The 15763-nt window shown below is 35.9% G+C and overlaps 1 protein-coding gene and 10 non-coding genes across 12 annotated transcripts in view; 5 read left to right on the plus strand and 6 right to left on the minus strand.

Moving 5' to 3' along the window:
• LOC6039090 (polypyrimidine tract-binding protein 1) overlaps nt 1-1459 on the minus strand; it is a 466473-nt gene extending 465014 nt beyond the window's left edge. For both annotated transcript variants that reach the window (XM_038249980.1, XM_038249979.1), the window contains exon 1: nt 1161-1459. The gene's annotated coding sequence lies outside the window, so the exon portion shown is untranslated. The remainder of the gene's footprint in view (nt 1-1160) is intronic.
• A 2302-nt stretch (nt 1460-3761) lies between these two features.
• Trnai-aau lies at nt 3762-3835 on the plus strand. Its single transcript has one exon. It is a non-coding gene; the product is annotated as a tRNA-Ile (tRNA).
• Nucleotides 3836-4921: 1086 nt separating this feature from the next.
• Trnaw-cca lies at nt 4922-4993 on the minus strand. The gene has a single exon. It is a non-coding gene; the product is annotated as a tRNA-Trp (tRNA).
• Nucleotides 4994-5109: 116 nt separating this feature from the next.
• Trnai-aau lies at nt 5110-5183 on the plus strand. The gene has a single exon. It is a non-coding gene; the product is annotated as a tRNA-Ile (tRNA).
• Nucleotides 5184-5339: 156 nt separating this feature from the next.
• On the minus strand, nt 5340-5411 carry Trnaw-cca. The gene has a single exon. It is a non-coding gene; the product is annotated as a tRNA-Trp (tRNA).
• Nucleotides 5412-5511: 100 nt separating this feature from the next.
• Nucleotides 5512-5585, plus strand: Trnai-aau. The gene has a single exon. It is a non-coding gene; the product is annotated as a tRNA-Ile (tRNA).
• Nucleotides 5586-7684: 2099 nt separating this feature from the next.
• Nucleotides 7685-7758, minus strand: Trnai-aau. The gene has a single exon. It is a non-coding gene; the product is annotated as a tRNA-Ile (tRNA).
• Nucleotides 7759-7864: 106 nt separating this feature from the next.
• Nucleotides 7865-7936, plus strand: Trnaw-cca. Its single transcript has one exon. It is a non-coding gene; the product is annotated as a tRNA-Trp (tRNA).
• Nucleotides 7937-8071: 135 nt separating this feature from the next.
• On the minus strand, nt 8072-8145 carry Trnai-aau. The gene has a single exon. It is a non-coding gene; the product is annotated as a tRNA-Ile (tRNA).
• A 97-nt stretch (nt 8146-8242) lies between these two features.
• On the plus strand, nt 8243-8314 carry Trnaw-cca. Its single transcript has one exon. It is a non-coding gene; the product is annotated as a tRNA-Trp (tRNA).
• Nucleotides 8315-9022: 708 nt separating this feature from the next.
• On the minus strand, nt 9023-9119 carry Trnay-gua. The gene is made up of 2 exons: nt 9083-9119; nt 9023-9058 (listed from the first exon to the last, which is right to left on the minus strand). It is a non-coding gene; the product is annotated as a tRNA-Tyr (tRNA).
• Nucleotides 9120-15763: the final 6644 nt, after the last annotated feature.

A 15763-nucleotide genomic window follows, 5' to 3' on the forward strand; every position in this document is an offset into this window, starting at 1 on the left:
AAAAAGTTGCAGTTTTGGAGTGCAACATTATTCTATTGGGAAAACTTTCAAAACGTATGCTTTGACGCAAACTGTTGAAGGTCAACTGTTTTAGTGCAGTTGCATACGACAGTGATCTAGTGACACAACAGCGAGCGAGACAACACGACAGCAGGTCGTTGGGTCTGTCACTATGATCATCAGGATTTTAGCTGGAATTTGGTGAGATCCTTCCAAAACAAACAAATAAATTTAAAAAAAAAACTGCTCACTAAATACGCGTTGATTTCTTGTCCACGGATAAGAAATCGTAAGTTCTAAATAACGTTTGAATCCGATTGATGCAAACGTTCTTTAGGGCGGGGCTTGTCGGTTCAAGCTGAGGTACCTCGCATACGGCTAGCCTACGTAGAAATGGGTCACCGAAGCTCGACAGAGCTAACACCCTTCAAATGCCTATGCGAGTAATTTGCATGTATAGAATATTAATCTAAAATACATGGTAACAACTCAATTTGTAAGAAGAGACTGCGTAGTTCCGTTTGGTTGGTTCATCTAAAATCTTAAGACAACTTTTGACAATCAAGGAAAATGTGTTAGTCAGATGCTAATCAATCACTGGACGATTTACTTTAAAAATTTGCAGCTTCAAATTTAGATTTTCCTTTAATCTAACCTATAATAACCCAGCGTATCCCTAGCAAATTCTTGGCGCCTGACAGCCCAGGCTAGTCAGCCAGCCAGCCAGCAAGTGAAAGCTTTGTGCAAACAAAAACACAACACCAACAAAGTGCTAAGCCACCCCGTCAGAGATCAGAGAGTCACAACACAAAAGTCCACCAATACCACATCGGAGCCTCGACGGGGTCGAGCCAGGACGGTCGTCAGGAAAGGGAAACAGCAACCCCTTCCTAGTTTGTCGATTTTATCTCGTGAACATTTGCAACAACAACAAAAAACGTGAATCATCACCAATACACAGGCGCATCGTGATGCTGGCGATGAAAAGGAAAATTGTTTCCACACCAACACAGATGCGCGCGGTTCCAGGTTTTGTCTGATCGTTTTTCGGAGCTCTGCGGAACTGTCATTCGAGGGCTCCCCTCGTCAATTATTGATGGGAAATTTTCACCTGGCTTGCCGGAATTTCGCATGCAAAATTAATAACCCTTTAAACTCACCAACACAAACGCAAGCACGCGGTTGATTATCGCGAAAAGCTGCCTCCTCTCCTTTGTTGCGAGTCCTTTTGTTTCGAACAATTTCCACACACCACCGAGGAAAAAAGGAAGAAAATTGTTGCGTCTCTGTTCGCGCGACACGCTTTCACTTCTTGTTGCTTCGGCAGCGTCACACTTACACACACCGGAAGGAAAACAATTCACTTTCGCACCAACACAGACACGCGGGAAATTACAGCAAGTTTTGCAAAAAGGTTTTATTTGCTGGATTGCGGGGATATCTCGGAGATTTTCGAGCTGTCTTCACTTCTTTTGGCTTAGTAGCCTTAGAGTGGCCTTTAGGTGTACGTCTGCTTTGTTCTAACTGCTAAACAACTGTCAAACTGGACCACGGACTTGGAAACACACACTTTCTGTAGGGTAATTTTTCTCGAACGGGTGAAACGGGAAGAAATGCGCGGGGGTGGTGTTAGTAGGCGCTGGAAAATAGTCGCCGCTTGTTGCTTGTGTCAAAAACGGCAGGCCTCCTCAACTGCACGAATACCAGCGCACACTACGATGATCCCAGCAGGCTTTTCTTGCAAGGATAGTGTCTTTTTTTTATTTGTTGTTTTTTCCTCCGTTTCAATGTGAGCGTGACAGGTGAGTGATAGGCTGTCAACTGGCTCGCAGTTTTCTTTTGCTTTCCCTTTTGCACACCGAGGGAAAAAAATCGTTGGAATGAGGAGGAAAAACGGGGCTGCAAAAAAAATTCAACCCAACAAGTGGCTGATTGATTTTTGGGGGCCGATCCGATTAATGAGTCTTACCAACACTCGTACGCGCGCGCTCTCTCTTATGTTCGAATTGTTCTACTATGAACACAATGACGTCAAAAAGCGCGTTTGAACCACCGGAGAATTGTTTTTGTTTACAACCGACAATATGGTGACGGTAGCCTTATGGATAACAAAAAAACACGACTAGCTGGGATCTCCTGGAAAAACTGCTCTTCACTATCCTGTTGATTGACAGCTCACAGGACTGCTACGATGGAAAGTCACGCACACAACTACAGACGTGTCTAATTAGGCGGATGGCACTAACACAGCTGCAGAAACTATTCAGACTCACAAAAAGAAAAACACACTGCCGTAAGGATGCGGTGGGAGATGATTTTCCACCCTCGACGTCTAATCTACAATGTTTTTAAACAGATTTCCAAACAATTGCAAACTTTATACACTCCTTTCCGCATGGAATCAATCGCTAAGGAAGATTAGAAAGCGTTTAGACAACTTTCAATGTCAACCAACCAGGCAAGGCTCGTCACAACCCCTCGAAGCCTACTTGACTAGCCCGAAATCAGCTTCCGGTTCAGCGATATCCTCAAACCTTTCCTGTTCCACCTTAACCGACCGCTAGAAACGTCGTCTACCGCAGGTTACTACCTCACAAACTACACAAAAAGCCTAGTATTCGACACTTTTGGGAACTTTTTGACAGGAAACTCGCGTTCCTTGCACCCTCACTAAATCCTACTGTGTGACACGCATACACCCTCTACAAACAACCCCCGTTGGAGGAATTTGTTTGCACACACGCACACTAACTCGCAGTCGAGCAAGAAGTGTTGTTGTTTTGATCACGTTCCCTGCACGAATACGGGAAAATCGAAAACTGTGGTAGTGCCGTGTGACGTCAGCCGCGGTGGAAAAGCAACCCTCCTCCGTTCGAGCAGCTACTGCTCGACAGAGGTGTCTCGGCTGGAAAATGAGCACGTGGTGCGCTCTCACTTTTTGTTTCGTTTTGTTGGGAGAACTCTCTCACGGGTTGATATATCTTTTGTTGGTAACAGCGCTCCTGGTGGAAAGTAGGAGAAGCGTAAAAAGGTTTGCTCGAATGAAAGAGCAAGACAGAGGAGACGCGTGGTGCGTAGTAATTAGTAATACACCCAACTGTCAGTCGCATGATTGTGATGCATGGCGGCATGGAAGTATATCAGAATCTGCATGAAGTCTGTCCTCATGCATTTTTTGCAATATAGGAGTATGACATTTATGCCCGTTACCGACAATTGTCGACATTACCGACGGCTTTTTGGTTGTATTTCACAAAAAAACTTAGCAGAACGAGGATTGAACCACCAACTTCATGGTTATTGATCCGACACGCTAACACCACGCCATGGACGCTTGATGAAAAGTGAGTGAAAGAGCACCAACATATGCTTCTCTTTGGAGTGTTGCTCGGGGACGGGCCAGAATTATATGTGTTGGTGAGAACTGCAGATCGCAGAAATTTTTACACGCGGGCAAAAATGATCTACGGGCTTGCTGCAAAAAATGTAATAAAATGTGACATTTTCTGCAGCAAATCCAATGTTGCAGATTTTGAGATATATTTTTCCTTTGGGTGTAATCTTGTATTTATTGTTAATATCTCATAATCTATTTCTGATTTTTAATAAGATTGTTTTTATTTACTACAAATCATTACGATATGAAAAATGAACCGATAAAAAAGACAACAAACATTTATTTTAAAAGAACCATATTAAATTTGAAGTTTGAGATTCATCAATAATCGCTGGATGCATCGCTGATCACCAGCCATACAAATGGCCCCATAGCTCAGTTGGTTAGAGCGTCGTGCTAATAACGCGAAGGTCGTGAGTTCGATCCTCTCTGGAGCCACAGTTTTGCCTTCCTCACCTCACTGAGGCAAGGCTATAAAATCACTCAAAAATTGAACTTTTTAAATAAGCCTCCCAGATATACCTTTACGTATACATATCGACTCAGAATCAAATTCTGAGCAAATGTCTGTGCGTGTGGATGGACGTAGAATTTTTTTTCTCACTCACTTTTCTCGGAACTGGCTCGACCGATTTTGTCCGGATCTATGTTTTTGGATTTGCCTTCAGGTTCTTTAAGTCTTTTTAAATTTCATCCGGCTTGGTGCAGTACTTTAAAAGATATGTTCGAAAAACTGTTTTGGTTGATACTAAAAGGGTCATTATTTACATAATTTGAAAGTTCCGGCGGATAGCTGTCGGAACTTTACGCTCAGTGCACGCACACAAACACTGCAGTGCTTTCAAATGGTTCATTAAATTTATCATACCTAGATGGCAGCACTCAGATGTATAGTGTCTTTACTAAGTAGGCGTTAGCCAAAGCTTTCGTAGTGTGTGGTTGCAAGGCTTTTAGGAGGAAGGCAGCAACCACCTTCCGGTGGATTAAGTAACGTTTTTATTTAACTAACAACAATGTATGCAAATTATGAGAGGAAGGTGCAATGCAAATATTGGTGGATTTTACGAATGAAAAACGCGTTATTTACTGGAAAAATTAAATCAAATGAAGTACCCACTTCGAGTCGTACAAATTATACAGCAATACAAAGTAGAAAAATGCTCGAACGGGGAAGTGTGCATTCTAAAGTTCCAAAAATAAAATTATCGAGCAGCACATTTTTTTCAATTTAACGATTAATCAAAATGATAACACTGACCTACGAAAATAGACAAAACTGGCTGCGCAGGCACAACTCAAGGGGAAGCACGGAGTTTGAGGTCCCCAGAAACACGTGCATTTTGAATTTTTCAAAAATGTTTCAAAACCGCCGAATGGTTTTTCTCCAAAGTTGTTTGTATGCAATTTTTGCTTCTATGCAACAACGACGAACTGCCCTGAATCTTCTACTTAGAGCTGAGCCTGCGTAGAAATTGTTATTTTATTTGTCGGTATAATTACAGCAAAAAAACAGTTTAAGATCTGTGACCCCGACGTGATTTGAACACGCAACCTTCTGATCTGGAGTCAGACGCGCTACCGTTGCGCCACGGAGTCTTATTAAAAAGAAGGTTTTTCACGATTTAAAGTTTAAATAAGTTTAAACGTGTGCATGTTGCATCGTTGAAAATGTTGAACAATCACTGAATTGAAACAACAATGTTGAAACAGCTGGCCCCATAGCTCAGTTGGTTAGAGCGTCGTGCTAATAACGCGAAGGTCGTGAGTTCGATCCTCTCTGGAGCCAAAATTTTATTCTTCGATAACACAATGTATGCAAATTTTGAAACAGATATGGATTAGAAAAACGAGATTTCTAAAAAGCGCCTGATGCCTGCAGATTTTAGTTTTTGTTAAAGAAGCGTTTTTCAAAAATTTCAAAATAAAGAGATATCAGAGTGTGTGACCCCGACGTGATTTGAACACGCAACCTTCTGATCTGGAGTCAGACGCGCTACCGTTGCGCCACGGAGTCTTGATATATAAATTTTGACATAACACATAACCGCAAGATGCATTTATGAATTGTTAAAAAATATTAATGAATTTAAATAGCTTAAACCTCACAAACAGTTGGCCCCATAGCTCAGTTGGTTAGAGCGTCGTGCTAATAACGCGAAGGTCGTGAGTTCGATCCTCTCTGGAGCCACTTTTTTACAACACCCAAAACACTTAGGGCAGCACTCATTAATTTCAGCGGTTTTCCATTACGAGATAAGCTTCTTTTCCACCTATTTACATTCACCAAAACATGGAAACCAAATAAGTATTAAGAAGTCATAATCATTCGCTCCTTGCTTCTTTCTTCAAATGCAAATGGACAAACACTGTCGCACATTTCGCTAATCGTCTCCCCTCCCCCCCTCCCACGGTGGAGCTATTATTTTTTCGCCTTTTGACGAAAATGGAAACCATAACGCCAACGGCGACGCCTCGTACGGGGCAATCAACGAAAGAGCCCGCTCTCTTTGTTCAAAGTTAATTAAACGCCGTAAACTCCCTACCCTGTCTATATCTGTGTGTCTTCTCGAAGCCTCCAGCAGGATTCCGGGAAAGAAACAAAACACATCCTTCATCCCACACTTAGAGGAGAAAAAAGTTGGGAAAAGCCACTCTATTGGGGTCCAATTGGCACATCTGTCAATGGTCACAGTGGATCTTTTAGGACTTCTTTTTTCTCTTGTGATGCACTCCAGCCTCGATGCGGATTAAAACCGTGTCCGCTCTGAATGGCGAAGCGATTAGGGATTGGTTGGCCACTTCTTTGCACCTTGCCGCTACGGATCACAGTGGCAAGAAGTGTGTAATTTCCAAAATTGATTTTCCTCCCCCTGCTTGGGCACTCCAGGAAGAGAAGTTCGGAGAACTAAACTCGTATTCATAAACGGTGTGCGAGATGGTTGGGTTTTTTGCTGGGAAGGATTATTACGCCTAAATTGTTGCAGCTTTGCTGCCAAATTGAACAAAAGATGGCGCGATGAATGGACTGGGGAGTCATTACTATTGAATTGGTGATTTTTGACTGACCTTCGGTGTTGCGATTCTATGAGAATTGATTCACAGTTTTACTTGATGACAACATTCAGGTTGGTATTGATAAAAATTTGATCTATTCTATATATGACCACAGCCGTTAAGTGGTGAATCTGCAACAAATTTATTATTGTCCATCCATCGTCATTCAATATTCATATCAAGAAAAATACACGGAGGCATTAACCGCGAAATGAGCCCTCATCTTGATAAGTCAACATCACATTGCCAGATTAAGGCTTAGCGATTTTTAAACCGTTCCAGAACATGTGTTGATCTCTCGTATGCCGTATCAAAGTCATCCAACTGGAAGCTCTCTTCGCATCCAACCTCCTCATTCGTTCATCTCCCATGAACACTGAAGCGGAAATTATGATTTTGAATTATTAATTGCTGCTGCTGCTGCCCCTTGAGCTGACGATGATGCCTCCACGTAGCGTGTAAGCGATTAGTGTGCAAACAGGCGCAAATAATGTCTACTTCCGATGCTCCCCAGGACCAATGGTTGGAATTTTCCAACGGCCCCTGACTGACAGCAAGTATGTTACACGTTCCGAAGGAAACGGAGAAAGCACCTGAATAATTCAACGACTGCCGATCGGAAATTTTACGCGCTTAGCTGCATCCGGTTCCACCTCTTCAGCTTTCCAGCATCGGAAGTCATTCGAAAGGAACGAGATTCTAACATTTTTGAAAGAAACTTCTTGAAATTCTCCATCGAGACATCATCATTCGACAAAAATGAATCCAGCAAGCTCCGGATTTTCGTCTATTTTTAATTAGTAGTGCCACAGTTAGTTAACAGCCAAGAGTACTTTTTAAGTCGGACCCAGCTTCCAATAAAGTGAAGAGAGATGAGCAAGAGCAACAATAAAAAATGCAAAATTTACAGTGAAGAAAATTCAATTAAAAGTTTCCCCTTGAACGTGAGAGTGGGCCCCGTTCACTGCTGCTACTCGCATGTTCCTTCAGTTTATCCTCGCAAAAGTTGTTATTGGCGTAAAACTGCACCACCGGGGCTTACAGGCAAAAATCAACTGATCAGGGTCTCTTGCGAGCACAACCACACATAACAACGTTTGATTAAATTTTGTTGCACTTTTAATTAAAATTCGTGGTAGACCTGCAGGCGGATGCAGCAACCAAGAACCGATTACAACCGATGGGTGCACCACCAATGCAGCTTGTAGCACTCAAATCTTTAAAAAACATATATGGCTCCAGAGAGGATCGAACTCACGACCTTCGCGTTATTAGTACGACGCTCTAACCAGCTGAGCTATGGGGCCATCCGTCGAAAACAATTTAGGTGATACAAATTTGGGTTTTTCAAAAGTGTAGACTTTTATCGGAAAAAAATATTTGAGACAAAAATTTCCGGCGAAAACAACATCAGACTCCGTGGCGCAACGGTAGCGCGTCTGACTCCAGATCAGAAGGTTGCGTGTTCAAATCACGTCGGGGTCAACTTTAGGTTTTTAAACGACGTCTACTTTACCGAAAAGCAACAGAATTTGTTATTTTAATATTTCATCCTAAAACCGAAAAATAATGTTAATGAAGTGTCAAACATCCATCTCTAAACCGAATTTAAAAAAAACTTGGCTCCAGAGAGGATCGAACTCACGACCTTCGCGTTATTAGCACGACGCTCTAACCAACTGAGCTATGGGGCCAGCGGCAAATTCCCTCGATTTTTTACCCACGGCAACCAAAGAGTTATTAACGAATAATATGATATTAAAACCGCAAATTAGCCCAATTTTTCCTGCAGACTCCGTGGCGCAACGGTAGCGCGTCTGACTCCAGATCAGAAGGTTGCGTGTTCAAATCACGTCGGGGTCAAGGTACATAACTCTTTTTTTTTGGTCCAAAACATTCCAATTGATGTCAAGTAAAAATATATTCTCACAGTTTTTACAGAATCGACATTCCCCGCAGCAACAACAAATACAGAATCCTGACGAAAAAAAGGTAGCTCCAAACCATGACTGCTTGATGATGGTCAACTTTTGCTGTTTGAAGAATAAAGATGTCACAAAAAGGGACATGTTTTTGGAGCGAGAGTTACCTGGCAAAATGGTGAAGCGTGTAGACAAAAGAAACAACAGGCAAAAGTTTAACCTAATCCCATCCCTGCGGATTTGTGGCCGTATCCATCTGAGCTGGGACCACAAAGTTTTTTTCAAACAGCATTTTCCACAATCCTTAATTTAAACTACTCCCTTAACTCGTCAAGTGCAGTGCAGAGAGCAACAAAAAAGAAGAGTGACGCGCACATTAATGGGAAATTAATCAGTTCCGTTTTTCGCCCGGGCGGTAATGAAAAATTTAAAACCCCCACCCGGATTAAAAGAAAATGAAAAATTAAGCGTTAATTCGGTGCGACTTGCAACGGGCGCCGGTACGTCAGTACCGAGGAGAGCTTAATCTACCGTGAGTGAGCTGGTAATTTGATTAAAAATGCTGATGATGACAGTTAAGCTCGATGAGCTTTTGGCGCGAAAATGAGCTCAATTGAATAATTTTCTGAGCGAAAAAACATTTACAACTTCCTTCGAGCCGGATTTGAACCAGCGACCTATGGATTACTATTTGCTGACAGCGTCACCTCTACAGTCCACCGCTCTACCAACTGAGCTATCGAAGGTTGATGCAATAAGCGTTTTTCTTATAACGAAGATGACCCACTTTTGATGAAAAGTAATTTTAACCATGCATTATTATAATCTTATTAGAGCACTTTTCCTTTCACATTTTCAGCCCTCTTTTTATCGTCCTTCAAGTGTTTGTTAATTGTATTTGGTAGTGGCATTTTGTGATTCTCTTATCTGTTAGGATGCAGAAACAGACTCAAGAAGTAAATATGAAGAAAATTGGACAACTTGACAGTACAGCGGAAGACAGTGGTTAAAATCCAACAAAAGACGTTGGCTCGAAAGTTGAAGTGAATGGTAAACCATCGGCTAAATTAAGCGAAAACAACGATTGTACTGGTCGATCTGGTTTGCTGTTGATTTTGTCCTTGTCATCTGAACCCTGGCGATGTCGTTGAAACTGCGCAAGAAAAACACTGGGCACAACATACAGAAATAGGAGAGAAATATCAAACATTCAAAGTCATCAATAAATTTAGTATTAACCGCAACCTAAATATTTAGAGTTTGCTAAACTACTAAATATTTAGAGTTTGCTAAACTACTAAATATTTAGAGTTTGCTAAACTACTAAATATTTAGAGTTTGCTAAACTACTAAATATTTAGAGTTTGCTATACAAAATATTTGATTCGAGTTAAATTCATAAATAAATTGCATTATTTTGTAAACCTGTAGAGCAATTCTCTACGAAATCGGTATTTTTTTAGAATTCAAATTTTTTTAATCAAGAATAACATTTAAAAAGGGCTAAATACTCAATATTACGCTCTTGTAAAATGTTAGTCTTGGTTTAAACATTTTGAAATTATTTTTTTCGAAAAGATCGGAAAATTTCACGAGTGTTTCATATTTTAACATTGTAAATCGGACCATTAGTTGATGAGATACATTAGAAAACGGTGAGTTGTTTGGGTGAGACTAAGAAAACATCAATTTACATGTTTTTAAACCTTTGCATGGCAATATCTCCGCAACTAAGGGTCGTATCAACAAAGTTCAAAATCGCTAAATATAGAGAATTTGTTCAGCTTTTCAAAATATTTTTTTTTCAAAAGTGGGCAAACATGGGCACTAATGTAAAATAATGAAAAACTGCGACTGTTTTCAAAAAAGTTACATAAAAATGGCTTTTACTTGAAAGCGGTGCACTTTATCAAAGTTTCATTAAAGTACTTTTTGATTGCAAATTTAATTTTACATCGAAAAATGAAGTTGAAAAATGTTTGCGACCGATATTTCGATTTTTTGAAAAAATCAGTATTGATTAAAAAATTCATAACTCGGTCAAAGATTTTTTTGCACAGCCTGAAAATTTCTGAAAAGTTGGCATTTTATGTCCTTTAAAACATATCAAAAAATAAAAAAAAAATAAAAATAGTGTTTTTTTGCAAATCAAGTTTTAATGACAAGAAGTTAAATAAAAGATCACCAAAAATTTTTTACCGCGTATCATATTTTTCAGTGTTGTCCATATCCATACCTACAACTTTGCCGAAGACACCAAATCGATCAAAAAAATCCTTCAAAAGATACAGATTTTTGAATTTTCATACATCGTTCCAATAATTTGATTTTTTTTTTTATTGTTTCAGGGGACACAATTCCGCGACTTTTGAGATAAAGGGACCATTCATAAACCACGTGGACACTTTAGAGGGGGCGGGGGAGGGGTATATGGCAATTGTCCACGATCCATAAAAAAGTTGTTTGTGTATGAACACACGGAAAAAAGTGTGCGAGAAATCGTGAATTTCGATTCATGAATTCGTGAATAAATTTGTGCATGATTTCGTGATACCTTTCATGATTTCATGAATTTTATTCATGAAATCGTGCATAAAATGCACGAATTTATGAATTTTATTCATGGCTAAAATATTTTTACGAATATTCATGAATTTTCCTTCATGAAATCATGCATATCACTATTCATGATTTCATGACTGATTTACATGAAGTCATGACTAAACTTCATGAATTCATGAAAATATTCATGATTTTACGATTATTTATGCATGCGTAAATTTTACGCCGTAAAATTTTATTCGCGAATTTATGAATCATGTTTTTCATGATTTCATGAAAGTTTACATGATTTCATGAATAAAATGCATGAATTCGTGCATAACATTCATGGGTTTATGAATTTTTATCCATGTTTATGACGAGTGATCTTGATCAATCAAGAACAGTTTCGTTCGAACTGTCAAGTTTGTTTTTCGCTTGCCAGTTCAGCCGCGTGTTTATTAGCCACGAAGTCAATCGCGTTGTGACTTGTCGTGTCCTGTTTGTTGTGTTTGCCGGTGAAAGTGACCGTGATTTGTGGACCCGGGATTTAGAGGTGCTGTCCACCGGAACCGGGAAAAGATCTGCGGCCGTTCCGTTGGAAATGGCAACGGAGCCAAGAGCTAGCAGGAGGAGGACCAAGTTGCAGGAAGAGGACCGGGCGGCAGGAGGAGGACCGAGCGGCAGGAGGAGGACAGAACGCGGGAGGAGGACCGAGCGGCAGGAGGAGTAACAAGGTAAGAGTGAGGACAATCTGCAAAAGACAGAACAGTTCCCGGTTGGTTCGCGTGTTTGTTTTGATTGCCGAATCAAAGGGAACATGGTCCATAAGACTGTTCCCGTGTTTTATCTCCGCGTGTGACAGTTTCTTGGTCGCGGACTCGTAGGGATTTCGGTTTTCTGTCAATTATCGGGGCATTCTACGCGTGTGACAGACTGCGAGGTTTGTTTTGGTTTTGGAAACGAAAAATCCCGTTTTTATTGGTTCCCGTGGATGCGCTGAGTGACATTTCGGCGATTTGTTTTGAGCTAGAAATGGGGACAGGTAAAGAATGTTAATAATTTTAATGATTTCAATATTGTAAGCATAAGCTTTTTTTAAGCATTTTAAGCAATTATATTTTCTTAGGTACTTTAATTTTGTAATGTATAATAAGTTTTTTGAATTACTATTATTTTGAGGTATGTTAAGTATGCTAATGAATTTAAGTATTTTTATTTTTATTTATTTTTTAGGTATGTAAATATTGTGACTTTTAAAAGTTTTTAAGTATTTCAAGTATTTTAAATATTCAAAGTGTTTAAAGTTTGTTGAGTATTTAAATAATTTTAAGCATTTATTTTTTCTAGGTATTTTAATATTGTATAAGTTTTAAAAATATGTTAAGTATTTGAAATATTTATTTTTGAAGTATGTTTAATATGCTAATGATTTTAAGTATATTCATTTGTTAAGGTATTTTGATATTATATGTTTTTAAAGTTTTTAATTATTTCAAGTATTTGAAATTATTGAAGTGTTTAAAATTTGTTTAGTATTTAAATAATTTTAAGCATTTAATTTTTTCTGGGTATTTTAATATTTCAAGTATTTCAAATATTTTAAGTATTTGAAATATTCATTTTTTTAAGGTGTGATTTAAGTATTTTCATTTTTTTAGGTATTTTAATAATCTATGTTTTTAAAGTTTATAAGTATTTCAATTATTTTTCCAGGTTTTAAATTTTTTAAGTATTTCAAGCCTTTGAAAGATGTTCTTTAAAGTATGTTAAGTATGTTAATAATTTTAATATTGAAGCTTATTACTTTTTAAAGTATTTAACATATTTAAAGTATTTGAAGTATTTTGAGTATTTTATGTATTTAAAGTTTTTTAAGTATTTAAAGTATTTTAATTTATTTAAGTATTTTAAGTATTATAAGTATTTTAAGTTTTTTAAGTATTTTAAGTATTTAAAGTTTTTTAAGTATTTAAAGTTTTTTAAGTTTTTTAAGTATTTTAATTTATTTAAGTATTTTAAGTATTATAAGTATTTTAAGTTTTTAAGTATTTTAAGTATTTTAAGGATTTTAAGTATTCTAAGTAATTTAAGTATTTTAAGTATTTTAAGTATTTTAAGTATTTTAAGTATTTTAAGTATTTTAAGTATTTTAAGTATTTTAAGTATTTTAAGTATTTTAAGTATTTTAAGTATTTTAAGTATTTTAAGTATTTTAAGTATTTTAAGTATTTTAAGTATTTTAAGTATTTTAAGTATTTTAAGTATTTTAAGTATTTTAAGTATTTTAAGTATTTTAAGTATTTTAGTATTTTAAGTATTTTAAGTATTTTAAGTATTTTAAGTATTTTAAGTATTTTAAGTATTTTAAGTATTTTAAGTATTTTAAGTATTTTAAGTATTTTAAGTATTTTAAGTATTTTAAGTATTTTAAGTATTTTAAGTATTTTAAGTATTTTAAGTATTTTAAGTATTTTAAGTATTTTGTATTTTAAGTATTTTAAGTATTTTAAGTATTTTAAGTATTTTAGTATTTTAAGTATTTTAAGTATTTTAAGTATTTTAAGTATTTTAAGTATTTTAAGTATTTTAAGTATTTTAAGTATTTTAAGTATTTTTATTTTAAGTATTTTAAGTATTTTAGGTATTTTAGTATTTTAATATTTTAAGTATTTTAAGTATTTTAAGTATTTTAAGTATTTTAAGTATTTTAAGTATTTTAAGTATTTTAAGTATTTTAAGTATTTTAAGTATTTTAAGTATTTTAAGTATTTTAAGTATTTTAAGTATTTTAAGTATTTTAAGTATTTTAAGAATTTTAAGTATTTTAAGTATTTAAAGTATTTTAAGTATTTTCAGTTTTTTAAGAATTTTAAGTATTTTAAGTATTTTAAGTATTTTAAGTATTTTATGTATTTTAAGTATTTTAAGTATTTTAAGTATTTTAAGTATTTTAAGTATTTTAAGTATTTTAAGTATTTTAAGTATTTTAAGTATTTTAAGTATTTTAAGTATTTTAAGTATTTTAAGTATTTAAAGTATTTTAAGTATTTTAAGTATTTTAAGTATTTTAAGTATTTTAAGTATTTTAAGTTTTTAGTATTTTAAGTATTTTAAGTATTTTAAGTATTTTAAGTTTTTAAGTGATTTTGTATTATAAATATTTTATGTATTTTAAGTATTTTAAGTATTTTAAGTATTTTAAGTATTTTAAGTATTTTAAGTATTTTAAGTATTTTAATATTTTAATTTTAAGTATTTTAAGTATTTTAAGTATTTTAAGTATTTTAAGTATTTTAAGTATTTTAAGTATTTTAAGTATTTAAGTATCTTGTATTTTAAGTATTTTAAGTATTTTAAGAATTTTAAGTATTTTAAGTATTTAAAGTATTTTAAGTTTTTTAAGTATTTTAAGTATTTTAAGTATTTTAAGTTTTTTAAGTGATTTTAGTATTATAAGTATTTTTTTGTTTTTTAAGTATTTTAAAGTTTTCAAGTATTTTAATTATTTTAAGTTAAGAGTTGAACCAGTTTTCGGCTTAAAAACTCTTTAATAAAGTATACAAAAAAAGTTTTTTTTAGTTTTTTAAGCATTTTGAGCATTTTATTTATTTTATGTATTTTGCGTATTTCAAATATTTTGAATTTTTTAAGTATTTAATTTATTTTGCCTATTTTGAATAGTTTGAGTTTTTGAAGTATTTTAAGATTTTAAGATTTGTTGAGTATGTTGAGTATTTTATTTCGGTGTTTTTTTTTATTTTTCAAATTTTCAATTCAACTCTCTATGAATCTATTTTCGTCAAATTAAAGTGTTTGATCATCTGCATTAACAAAAAAAATCCCATTATTGTAATTAATCACTTTATTGTAACTGGAGTTCTTAATGAGACAAAAAAATAATGGCTTAATTATACGAATTATCGATTATTCTATTATGCACTCAGACAATCAGACAATCGAGTCTGGACTGCACATGAAATCCCTTAGGTCTTTTTGTATTTAATTAAAGTTTTTGTTGTATTTTTGTAAAGAAACGATCGGTACCCAATAAACGTTTCCGAAATGCTCATGTCAAGTTTTGAATGTTGGTTTTACTAAAGTTATGATTGTATTTTTCATTTATTTAAGGCATTTTTGAACATCACATAACTGGGACCTTTGTAAATTTAGAATTCTTCCGCAGTGACCGGTAATCAGTTCCAAGATGGCCAGATGGAGCCAGAGTACATTGGCATCACATACAATGGCCACAGTTTTAAATTTCATGAATTTTGATATGTCACAAGACAGGGTTCCTTGCACATTCCAAAATGTCCCTAGTGACCACCGGGAACCGGTGACCGGTTCCAAAGTGGCCAAGTGGGGCCAGAGTACATTGGCATCACATACAATGGCCACAGTTTTAAATTTCATGAATTTTGATATGTCACAAGACAGGGTTCCTTGCACATTCCAAAATGTCCCCAGTGACCACCGGGAACCGGTGACCAGTTCCAAAGTGGCCAAGTGGGGCCAGAGTACATTGGCATCACATACAATGGCCACAGTTTTAAAATTCATGAATTTTGATATGTTACAAGACAGGGTTCCTTGCACATTCCAAAATGTCCCTAGTGACCACCGGTAACCGGTGACCGGTTCCAAAGTGGCCAAGTGGGGCCAGAGTACGTTGGCATCACATACAATGACCACAGTTTTAAATTTCATGAATTTTGATATGTCACAAGACAGGGTTCCTTGCACATTCCAAAATGTCCCCAGTGACCACCGGGAACCGGTGACCAGTTCCAAAGTGGCCAAGTGGGGCCAGAGTACATTGGCATCACATACAATGGCCACAGTTTCA

The sequence above is a fragment of the Culex quinquefasciatus genome, chromosome 1 (genome assembly GCF_015732765.1).
Source record: "Culex quinquefasciatus strain JHB chromosome 1, VPISU_Cqui_1.0_pri_paternal, whole genome shotgun sequence".
In the NCBI taxonomy this organism is placed as follows: Eukaryota; Metazoa; Arthropoda; class Insecta; order Diptera; family Culicidae; genus Culex; species Culex quinquefasciatus.